The 10,874-nt window shown below is 44.9% G+C and overlaps 1 protein-coding gene across 2 annotated transcripts in view; it reads right to left on the bottom strand.

The window, feature by feature from the left end:
• The window catches only part of LOC108927557 (cadherin-20-like), a 50,001-nt gene that overhangs the window by 18,840 nt on the left and 20,287 nt on the right, over window positions 1–10,874 (bottom strand). The window contains exon 1 of one of the 2 annotated variants that reach the window (XM_018740955.1): window positions 3,797–3,881. The exons of the other annotated variant lie outside the window; for it this stretch is intronic. The gene's annotated coding sequence lies outside the window, so the exon portion shown is untranslated. Of the gene's footprint in view, window positions 1–3,796; window positions 3,882–10,874 lie in introns of those variants that run through there. 2 annotated transcript variants of the gene reach the window in all.

Raw genomic sequence — 10,874 nt, 5'->3', positions numbered from 1 at the left:
TAAAGTTACAATTATTTACCCATGTATACAGCTGGGTAATTTTTACTGGGGCAGGTTAGGGCAAGTACCTTGCTCAAGTGTACTAGAGCTGGAGGTGGGGATCAAACCTACAACCTTTGGAGCCAAAGGCAGTAACTCCAACCACTACACTATCAGCTTTTAACAACCCACAAAAAACGGCCACATTTATTGACAGCAGGTGAACGTCAGGGAAGAGAGCAAAAGATGGGTGGGGAAATAAAGACGCTGTTTTATATATATGTATATTTTTTTGTGAGGAGCCACTCATTGTGCTGGGAGCTTCTTTCTTTGGGTCCTTCAGCTCAGTTAATTGTGGCTGAAAAGAGACAAAGCCTGGAGATTGTGGGCGGGGGCCGGTGGGCGGGGGTGGCTTTGTCACTCGGCCCCGGGACAGGGCGGGACTATTCTGCTCCTCGGGCTCTGTGCCCGGGGAAGGGGGGGGCTGACAAAGTGGAGGAACGCTGACCTCGGCTGCCTGCTCTTACTGCCCATTCAAATGGCCCTTTGTCATTATGAAGTCAAATTAGCTCCTGACTGGATCAACCCCCCCCGAGTCCACGCTGGGGTCGCGTCCACCCCCCCCCCCCACCCCTCCTTCACTCCGATTTTGTCGTGTCTAATGAGGTGACGCTAAATAACTGCAGCGGCCAAACATTCCACACGCCTTTCTTTCCATAATCGTATGGCTTTTCACTTGTTGAGAGGGGCAGCTGTCTCCTCTCCGTGTGTGTCACACGCTGGCTGATCGGGCGAAAGGGAAAGCGGCCGTCGGAGAAAACCGGCAGCTCCAAAAGAGGGTGAATTGTTTTGCTCAATGTGCTGTTTCTTCTCCAGTCCCAATGGATGATGCTGTTGTTCGGTTGTTTAGAAAAGGGCTCCTGGTTGTTTACCAGCCCTGTTTTCTTTCCTTTCAGTGATTCTATTGTATGAGCAACAATGTATGCTTCACACATGACAGTTGTGTTCACTTAGGGTAAGTATACCACACTTAGAGGGGCCAGAGCAGGAGGATTACATGCCTTCGCAACTTATTGTCTAAATACACAGTTTTGCTCCCAAGGCATAATTAAAACTAAACAGAGAATAAATAGAAATTACCTCCCATTAGTCTCTTTGGCTTATAATGATTCACTTTCTTGTTTTGCCATTTTCCCATTTCTCCCTGCAATTATTCTAATACGCAACACAAACTGCTCAAATAGAAAAAGTAATACTGAACTAATTATATATCTTTAAATAGTAAAAAAAAAAAAAAAAAAACAACATTTAAATTAATTACCAGTGGGCATTAGCTTCTCTGATCTGCAGTTATAAAATGTTTAATGAGAAATTTGAAAACGAGTCCAGGATTATTGGATTTTCAGAAAGCTTTTTTGCAAAGAGCTGCTGTCTCCTGTGATCAAGGGAGCCAGAAGAGAGTTTATTACACTTTAATTTGGTTTGTTTAATTCTCTGTCCACCTGAATCTCCAGATACTAAGTTTATTGGCCAAAGAACTCACAAGTCTAATCTCAAACCGCTATATTTTAGCCTTGTTTGTCCAAAGCTCTTACTTATTCAGTTTTGGTCTGTAACTAAGGGTAGATAAACAAAACTGAAAGAATAATATATGACTTATTCAGCCCACAAAATCAGTTCCACTGAAAACCACATTTTACTGCCAGCACTGTAGGAGAAACACAGTTACTAGCACTAATACTGACTTATGCGTAACCCTTAGCCCATTTACCAGCCTGCGTGAAAACCCCTGTCGACTATATTAGAAATGTAATATTTTAACCGTGTGAGACCTGGCAAGGGGGGGGAAGCCCAGGCTGCCATGTAGAAGAACTCACAGGACCACGTCACGGCCAATTTGTTAACCACAATTGATTTGGCACGCTAAGGAATAGTGCTGCCACGCTAGTGGTCCATGTCTTTGACCCCGAGGAGTGCCAGGCATGGCCTATTCTTGCTCGATGTTCCACCGCGGCGGTAGGCCCTACTCCCACCTCCACATTCTCATAGCCCATGGTTTTTCAAGCCAGCAAGCACCAAAAGCCCATTTTTCTAACTTCCCCCAACACGGAAGCAGCTGAAAAAAGACCCCCCAACGTTTTACAAGTACTGTTTGGTCAGCATCGCCTGTGCAGAGGATGGTCAACTCTCAATGGGCTTTCCGCAGACAGATCTCAGTGGCCTGGAAAGTTTTGGTAAGAGTCGTTCTCCACAGTGAAAGTCAACAGTGTGGTAGCGTCCTGACACAAAGAAGAGTTAGCCAACAGTGATCTCACCCTCTGAGTGGCAACGCAGAAATTCAATACATCCTTGTTCTCAAACTGCATTGTCTTTTTCGCCTTCCTTGTCTTTGTGGATGCACAATCTCCTCTTTCTATTGGGCCACACAGGGGCCTTGTACTCTTTGCTGGTGCCTTGGGTTGTCCTGGACCAAACAGTGCACTGAGCACAGCCATAACCCCCAGCTTTAATCACAATTTATGGGGGAGAAAGAAAAAGTTTCATGCATGTGCTGCCCCATCATTTATGACATATTCAGTCATTATGTGGTGAATTGCATCTAAAGAACGCTATCTTTTTTGGAGGATTAAGTTCAGACGAAGTGGCATTCATCCAGAACTCTGTTGCACGGGCAACGTGTCATGCTGATGGTCATGGAGCATGACACACTGCCCATGCACCCTAAATGGGGTATGTGATTGGGAGTGGACTGTTGGAGCACTTGGACTTTTTTGCAACTTATTCTAACTAAATTATTTTAAAAAAAGGCCCCCCTGGTGGGCCGGAGAAATCGAGCGACTAAATTTTATTGAGCAGAACAAATTTTTACACGCTCATTACCACTGAGTGCTGTAAATGACGTCAAATCAAAAATCAGGTTGGAGAGCAGACCAAGATGGGGCTCATTTGAGTTGTAGATATGCGCCTCCAGGTGCGAACATAGGTCCTGCTCAGCAATAGCGTACTGAGAAACTCAGGAGAAACTCAGCGGTGCCTGTTGTTATTTTGAGGTAAGGAAAGGCAAGGCGAATGGGGCCGCCCCACTTTCAGAATCGCTAATCATCGCCTATGACATAGATAATGGCCAAGATGTCTTTGTGCCCTTTGCTGGCAAGCTTGTCAATCTCCTTGCCTATTTTCCACTCCAATTTAAAAGATAGGAGACAGCTTAATGGGTTGGAGTGGAGGGGGGAAAAAGTCGTCTTCTTGAAAAATTAAACCCTTCACTGTGACTGGAGAATGAGGTCTGAATGTTAAACAAAATCCCTAATAGCAGAGTAACACTTTAGTATCAGCGCGCTTTAACACTAGACAGACCCGATGTGCGCAGCATAAATTACTCTGGTAAGCCTTGCTACACAGTAATCCGTTTTCCCTTGCCAAAAACAAAAGTGATAATGCTAGGACAATCCCGCAATATAACGGGCTTCGAAAGACTGCAAACAACCAACCAAATACTTAATTTAAGCATTAAGTATAAATAATTAAGAAACTGAGAGCAAGCAGTAAAAACAACAAATTCGATCTCGAGTGCATGTAGCATTCAGGAGCACCGGTATGACTCCCCCCCATGGTTGTCACATTATAGTTCGCAAAAGATTAACCGCAAGGAAAACCAAATAGCAACAGAATGCAGTTTTCTTTATGGAAAACCTATTTGACTCTGAACTGCTTTTTGCATCTCATACAAATGCACTGCGCTTCAAAAATAGAAAAAAAAAAACTACAGGGCATCATGAGTCAAGCCTCTGTAAGCCTTTAAAATTCCATGCCTTACCTGCTTCTTTTATTCCTTTCTCATTGTCTTTTTGCGCGAGACTCCTTTTTACTCTTCCTCCACGCTCACTAAATTTTCCCCCGTGCAAAACTTCCGAGGAGGGTTGCTCCCCCCCGCCTCAACTCAGAGCTCTAGTTCTGTAAAGTCACCTTGAGGATTCTCGCATGTATTCAACTCCAGTGTCCTAGCAAAGTTTCATCTTCTTTCCACATCGCTGAGGAACTGAGCAATACTCCCAGCCAGTGAACCAATCGGCAATAGAGAGAGAGAGAGAAAGTGAGAGCGAGAGAGAGAGAGGAACCGCACATTCCTGTTATAATCCTGCTAGCGGGTGTCTACAGTGTGGACAGTGAGGATTGTATTGGTTTGAGTGGACACTGTGGGTTGTTGGAGTTAGTGTGGACACTGGTTGGTTGTTGTAGACAATTTTCATTGTGTTGATTTGAGTGGACGCTGGATTTTTTTTGTGTGGACACCATGGATTTGGTTTGTGTGGACACGAGGTTGTGTTGATTTAAGATACACTAGATTTGGTTGCTTGGTGTGGACATTGTTGGTTGAGTTAATTGGTATGGACATTGTGGGATAAGTTGGTCGGTGTGGACATTGTGCGATGAGTTGGTGGGTGTGGACATTGTGGGTTGAGTTGGTCAGTGTGAACATTGTGGGTTGAGTTGGTGGGTGTGGACATTGTGGGTTGAGTTAGTGGGTGTGGACATTGTCAGATGAGTTGGTCGGTCTGAACATTTTGGGTTGAGTTGGAGGGTGTGGACATTGAGGGTTGAGTTGGTCGGTGTGAACATTGTTGGTTGAGTTAACTGGTGTGGGCATTGTGCGATGAGTTGGTTCGTGTGGACATTGTAGGTTGAGTTGGTCAGTGTGGACATTGTGGGTTGAGTTGGTTCGTACAGACATAGGTTGAGTTGGTTCGTGTGGACATTGTGGGTTGAGTTGGTCGGTGTGGACTCGGTTTTGTCTCTTCATGTGGACAGAGAGCTGTGCGAATCCAGTTTCGTGTGAGAAGCCACAACGTTGTGAGTTCTGGACACCCAGCTCAAGTACAACCGGAGATCAAAGGGCTTGATTATAAATACAGTAACAACATGCCTTCCTGTAATAAACTAAATTAAATCAGAGTCCTTACTGCTGTCAAGCTGTCTAATGAATAAATAAGTGTACAATGATGCCAGGATCAATAACCACATTGACAAAAAGAGCCGCCGCAAAACAAAGCCTCCGCTGGTTTTGAGAGCCAGCGCAGGGTACGAGTGATCATCCTACACTTTACATCGTCTCTCCTTGTCACAGTGGCCGTGCGTGCAGCTCTGAACTGTACCGCGGGCTAAAGGAATCGAATGTAAAACAGGACCTAAGACTGGTGCTGCCTCCAGGCTTAGGAAAAATCAAAAGGCGCAACATCTGAGAAATAAGAAAAAGATTCATCATTATTTAGTGTCTGAAAGCACCATGACTGTTAAGATACTAAAAGCTCCACCAGCTCAGACCTCATTAAAATACCACTTTATAAAATTAAAATTACTTTTAAACTGTTCAATACCGGACTCAGATCTACAAGCGCAGCCGTTATCCTGGCCTAAAAGGGAAATAAATATGTAAATAAGCAAGCAAATAAGACTAATAATGTGAAAATTTATGTTTTGTACCAACAGCGGCTCCTCGTAGACTCACTTGAAGGGCTATCTCGGAGCCGGTTTGATGTGAAAATAATTGGTTTAAGTTTTTTCCTTTTTTTTGCCCGAGTGCAGTACTCAAAAGAAACTCCATCCCGCTTCCTTTGTGCCTTGTCACGTCATATACCTCAAGTTTTTCTTCAACTAAATCTTTCCTCTGCGAACATTTTGCTCTTTTCCCTACCCTTTGAAGCTACTTAATCTTCCTGACAGAGTAATTTAGTCTGTTGTATGGCACCGAAAATACAGAGGAAGGCTGCGGTCGTCTGCGCAGCCAGATGGTCAAAAGGTTCCTCTGTTGATCAATTCAGTGCATTTCCCCCCTTCTTTTCAATAGCACCCCCTTTTCCCATTTGCCAGCCCTTTCTTCTCTCCCTCCCCCTTGACCTCTTTGTTTCAATAAGGATCTGACTGGTTAGCGCCCTGGCCAATCTGTCACAGCATGCTTGACTGGGTCCCTAGAAAGGCCGCTGTCCCTTTTGTTGGGATGTGACGGGTGCTGGGGTAGGGGGTGGGTAGCATTCCGCGCCGGTGCTCGCATCCCTTCCCTCCCTGCCCCTGCCGTGCTGGAGAAACAGCCTGTAATTGCCCGAACGAATTGAACGGGCTTGTGGGCGGGGCTTATCGAGGGCCGGCCTTTTCATCCGAAGTCGTGAAAACAAGACCGTGCGGAGCAGGACACAATGGCAGCGTAAGAAATAGATTGGATACAGTTGGGCGCTGGACACGGCTTGTGAAATATGCCACATGTAATAAGGACGTGTTATTCTGTCAGTAAGTTCCGCCCATGTGAACAGGTTCCTGGTCACGGCTGTCCAGCTTCACGGGCGCGAGGTCATCGCTTGTGGGGATCCCCTGTTCGGCACATTCCCGCATATCGCGTTTTACTTTCACTGGGAATTATTTATTTACCAGTACAAGCTCAGAAAAAAAAAAAAAAAAACATAAAAACTTCTTGGAAAGATATCACAAATTTCTAAATAAACAAATCATCTCCAGAATAAAATAAGAAAAAGTGCTGGCTGGAAACCATCAGAAACACACCTATTTAAAAGTGATCAAGGCGCTGCTTTCCTTACAGATTTCTTAACATTTACTGGTTTATATTTACTTCAAAAATAAATCATCTCCGAGCCTCAAAGATATTGATGCCAAAAAGTTAATATTAATGTGTAGCGGTGATTAGACAGTGTCGTTACATCAGATTACCCATGAATCTCAGCAGTTAAAAATAGTCGCGTAAACGGTGTTTTGGCCATGCTGGCGCAGCCTGGCTTGCGGCTCCGGTGGTTCTCCCTGGCTTCGGAGCACCACGCTTCCGGCGTGTTCAGCTCACCCCTCAATGCCACCGGGGACAACATGAAAGAGGGAGAGATTTCAGGAGAGGAGAGTAACAAATCCTCAATGTCGCCCCAGATGAGAGGAGCGAAGCCTCTGTCTGCCCGAGATTTAACGTGGCACGGCCAAAATCTGACTACAAAGTGATCTCGCATCTCTGTGGGGGCACAGAAGCAAGCCGTTTCATCTCCCCTCTCGTGGCGGGAGGAAACAAAGACAAATTAGGCAAGGAAAAAGTTCATTTACATCAGCGCACATTTTCATTTACTCGCGCTTCTGTATGCGTGTGTGTGTGTTTGCCTCCGCGTCTGCATGAGTGTTTCCAGGCTTGTGACATCGTCGGCTGGCCTGCGGTCACACACTTGTGTCGTTAAAACTGCCAAACGTACGTGGTGTGTAAAAAATGCACAGAAATATCACAGCCCCCAAGGTTAACGATAAAAGTCATTTATTTACATCTAAATAGCATGCAGGTGGCATGCTGGTGGTTCGAGCTGCTGCCTCTGGAGTGAAAGATCACAGTTCGAAACCCATCTCCTAGTGTACTACTCTCGAGCAAGGTGCTTACCCTCAATGGTTCCAGGAGAAATTACCCAGCTGTAAAAATGGGTAAATCAGCGTAAGTGCCTTCGCACGGTAAGTTGCTTCGGAGAAAAGTGTCGGCGAAGTGAATAAATACACAGATGCACATGACAGGTGTTCAAACAGGTTGTAACATTCGAATCTGAATCCTCCAATTGAGACAAATTATTTACATTTTTCTCCGTACGCTTCCCAAGACTCCACCTGCATTAAAATTGCATTGCTTTGAAGGTCAGATTCTGGCTTTTTGTCTTATTTGCTGAAGTTTTGTCAGTACTGCTGTAAGAGCTGTTTTTTTTCTCTATTCTGTAAGGGCTGCTCATGCAAAGCTGTTCTGTGTGGGATGAAAGATCTCCCCGAGCCTTTTGATGCCAGGTACCTCTGGGGCTTGGCTCGGAGGAAGTCCACATCCCGACAGGATCCGGAGAGGCACAAGTCTCTCAATGGCAGGGAGACAGAATCCTCCAGAAACCGAGCGTTGCAACGCGCACCCTATGGCCCCCGTGTTCTGGCTCTCTTTCGACTAGCCAGATCAACTTCAGCTTCAGCGTGGCCATGGTCCATGGTGCAGCTATGAGTATAACAGCACACTCTGGGCTGTACTTGAAAGTTGAAGACTGCAAAAGCCTGCAGTTTTGTGTACAAGGTAAAATTAGAATAAATTATGCATGTATGCATTCAGACTGTCTCGAAGTGTTAACAAGTATGATTGTTTGCAGAAAATCAACAGCAAGAAAATTACAGAAGAAAAAAAACTGTAAGGTCACTGCTGAAAACCTGCAGGTAAAAGAAATGCCAGGAATCCTGACGCAAAAATTATAGACATCTTGCGACATGGAAGAACCCTATCCTTATTGCTGCCCTTTTCTGACCATGTACCATAAGAGCAGTGGGGTAGGCTCAACAGGGTCAGCCTTCACCCAAACCCCGGCAGTCAATGGAATAACAATTCTGAATCAATATTCTCTGGCGCATCAGTGCAACCTGCAGAATAAGATTCGAGTTTAGTGTGAAACACACACAGGTCGGGCATGAGTGTCCCTTGCCGCAGATCAGTTTTATGCCGTGTGGACCACTAAGGATGATCACTACACCACTGAGGGTGGTGCTACAGTGGGGTTTTTAAAGAAGCCATCTGTGTTTTTATGAGACTTGACCACATCACCTTACGTCTACAGGAAAGAAAACAAAAAACACAGTATGTTTATTCCTTTTAGCTGTTTCTTTTCCCTTCCGACGTAAAAACCTGCTCAACTTTTTAAAGTGCTGTATGCAAGGAGAGTCCCGGGGGCCCTCGAATATGACAGAGAGGGAGTCTTCTCTATGGATGACGCCCTTTGTTTTATGCCCCAACCGGGAGTTGAATACAACAGCTTTCAAGTGGTAAAACCCAAGGAAATCACCTGCTTTCAGCTTGTGGCTCTAGAAATTAGTTTTCTTTTTCCCCCTGTAAAGTGTAATTAGGTAGAGCCGCTCCGGTGGTCTAATTAACTTGCTCGAAGAGTGGAGGATAACTAGACAGCCCGACTTGAAAGGGCCCGGGTGGCTGAGACAAGGGTGGCACAGGAGCGTAGAATTTCAGACCAAAAGATTTCAGTGAAGCCAGAGACACAACAGGTCTAGGATTCATATCACAGGATCCAAGGACTCGCATTTTGGGCAGCTGTGTTTCCTTATGACAAGTTGAAAAAAGACACCTATCAATGAAGAGCCCTGGGTCTGTCAAGGAATCAATTATGGAACATCCCGCAGTCATTTCACTGACTGGTGTAACGCTTGCCTCCTCCAAGCACACTGTTTTGCCTCAACGGTTATGCAAGTGCATAATTTGAAGTCTGGGAACGTCGGCCACACACTTTGATTCATTATTTCACAAAGGGATCTTCTGACAGCCGAACAGAAATCCTGCAAAAAAAAAAAAAATCCGGGAACTCCACCATAGAAGTGGTGAGTCGCGTCTACAATACACATTTCAAAAAGAAACAAGCAATCATCCGTTCATATGTGTGACCAAACCGTCTTCAGAGACCTTTTCTCGCCACGTTTAAGTCCTTGCAGAAATGAAGTACAGAATAATGCTCAGGATTTTTTTTTTTTTGGTTTTTACAGAAGTGAATCTCCAAGCATTTTCTGGTCATGTGGGAGTCTAGCAGCCTCTTAGGTGTTGTAAGCAGACCTGGCAGATTTCTGGTATCTATGTCTGCTGTAGGCATTCTGGGTCGCACAGGCATCACTTGACCCTGGGAACACCTAACCAGGTGGCTAAGGATAGGCCTTCAACCACTCTGCTGCTCAGAGACGAAAAAAGCAATAGGGTCTGGGCGGGGTTGACAGGCCCAGAACAAGGCTGAATGCTAAAAAGCTCTGGGGAAAAAAGCTTGAGTCAACACCTCCCAAACCAACATTGCCATCCTTGCTCCTGTGGATAAAAGAACATTTCAGAAGAGAAATGGAGCAGAGAGTCTTGGAAACCCCCTTGATGTGAATTTCTTGCCCTACTGGCCTTGGTCATTGTGGTGGGCCAGGTACAGAGAGGCAAGATCAACCCTTAAGAAGGCCCAGGTGGAGGTAGGGGAGAAATGCAGATCAGCAACAAGCAGCAGTTCTAGCACCTTGCAGCACTGCTCCATTACTTCCTGGTACCTTGAAGTGCTCCTGGTCTCTCCACCAGTACGCGACTGAGAAACACACACAGCTCCTGATTTGGGCTGATGGACAGTGGACATGCGCAAGCCTCAGAAACAAGTGCTCTCCTACTGCTTGAACTGTAACCCTTGGAAAGCTGTAAAAACCAAGAGCTATAACACATATATTACATAAAATTTAACTGACTCAAACTGACCATTAAAGATTTACCACATAGAATGGAAAGGGAACAAATAGAATTATATGTCAAAGTTCTTTTTTTGCTTTGCAATATTTGTAGCATCTATGAAGGTTCTCATGTGTGAATATAGATTAAAATTCTAATGTTCTGCTGGAGGTGCTATATTGCATGCTATGTCTAACAACAACGAAAACCCTGATCCAGGTCATCAGGTTTAACTGCACAATTCTTAATCAAAGAATTACAGAATTACAGAATGGCAAAAATGTTTAAATTTTGCACATTGTGTGCTTTATGCAGTTAAAAGTCAAAACAGGTTGTCTGCCTGTAATTATTTACAGAGGTATTACGAGTGAAAGCCCAGTGCTTTCACGGGACACATTTCCACCATGTTTCTGTAGAAAGGAAAGCACACTAGGCTGATCCAGCCAAGATAATATAATTTGAACAGCAGTCAAGGCTCAAACAACAGTCTACATGGGCTTTTGTTGCATCTTTAATTACTGACTCTGTCATTGTGAGATGTTGCAGGCTGGGGCACCTTGGGGAAAAGCTGCTTTGGCAACTCTCTTTCTTCAGTCTCGACATTCAGAAGAGCCACTTGAACTGCATTCCTCAAGTCTCCCATGTACTGCTAAGG

The sequence above is a fragment of the Scleropages formosus genome, chromosome 19, assembly GCF_900964775.1.
Source record: "Scleropages formosus chromosome 19, fSclFor1.1, whole genome shotgun sequence".
Classification (NCBI taxonomy): Eukaryota; Metazoa; Chordata; class Actinopteri; order Osteoglossiformes; family Osteoglossidae; genus Scleropages; species Scleropages formosus.
The sequence above is the reverse complement of the archived record's forward strand: the minus strand, read 5'-3'. Positions and strand labels throughout refer to the sequence as shown.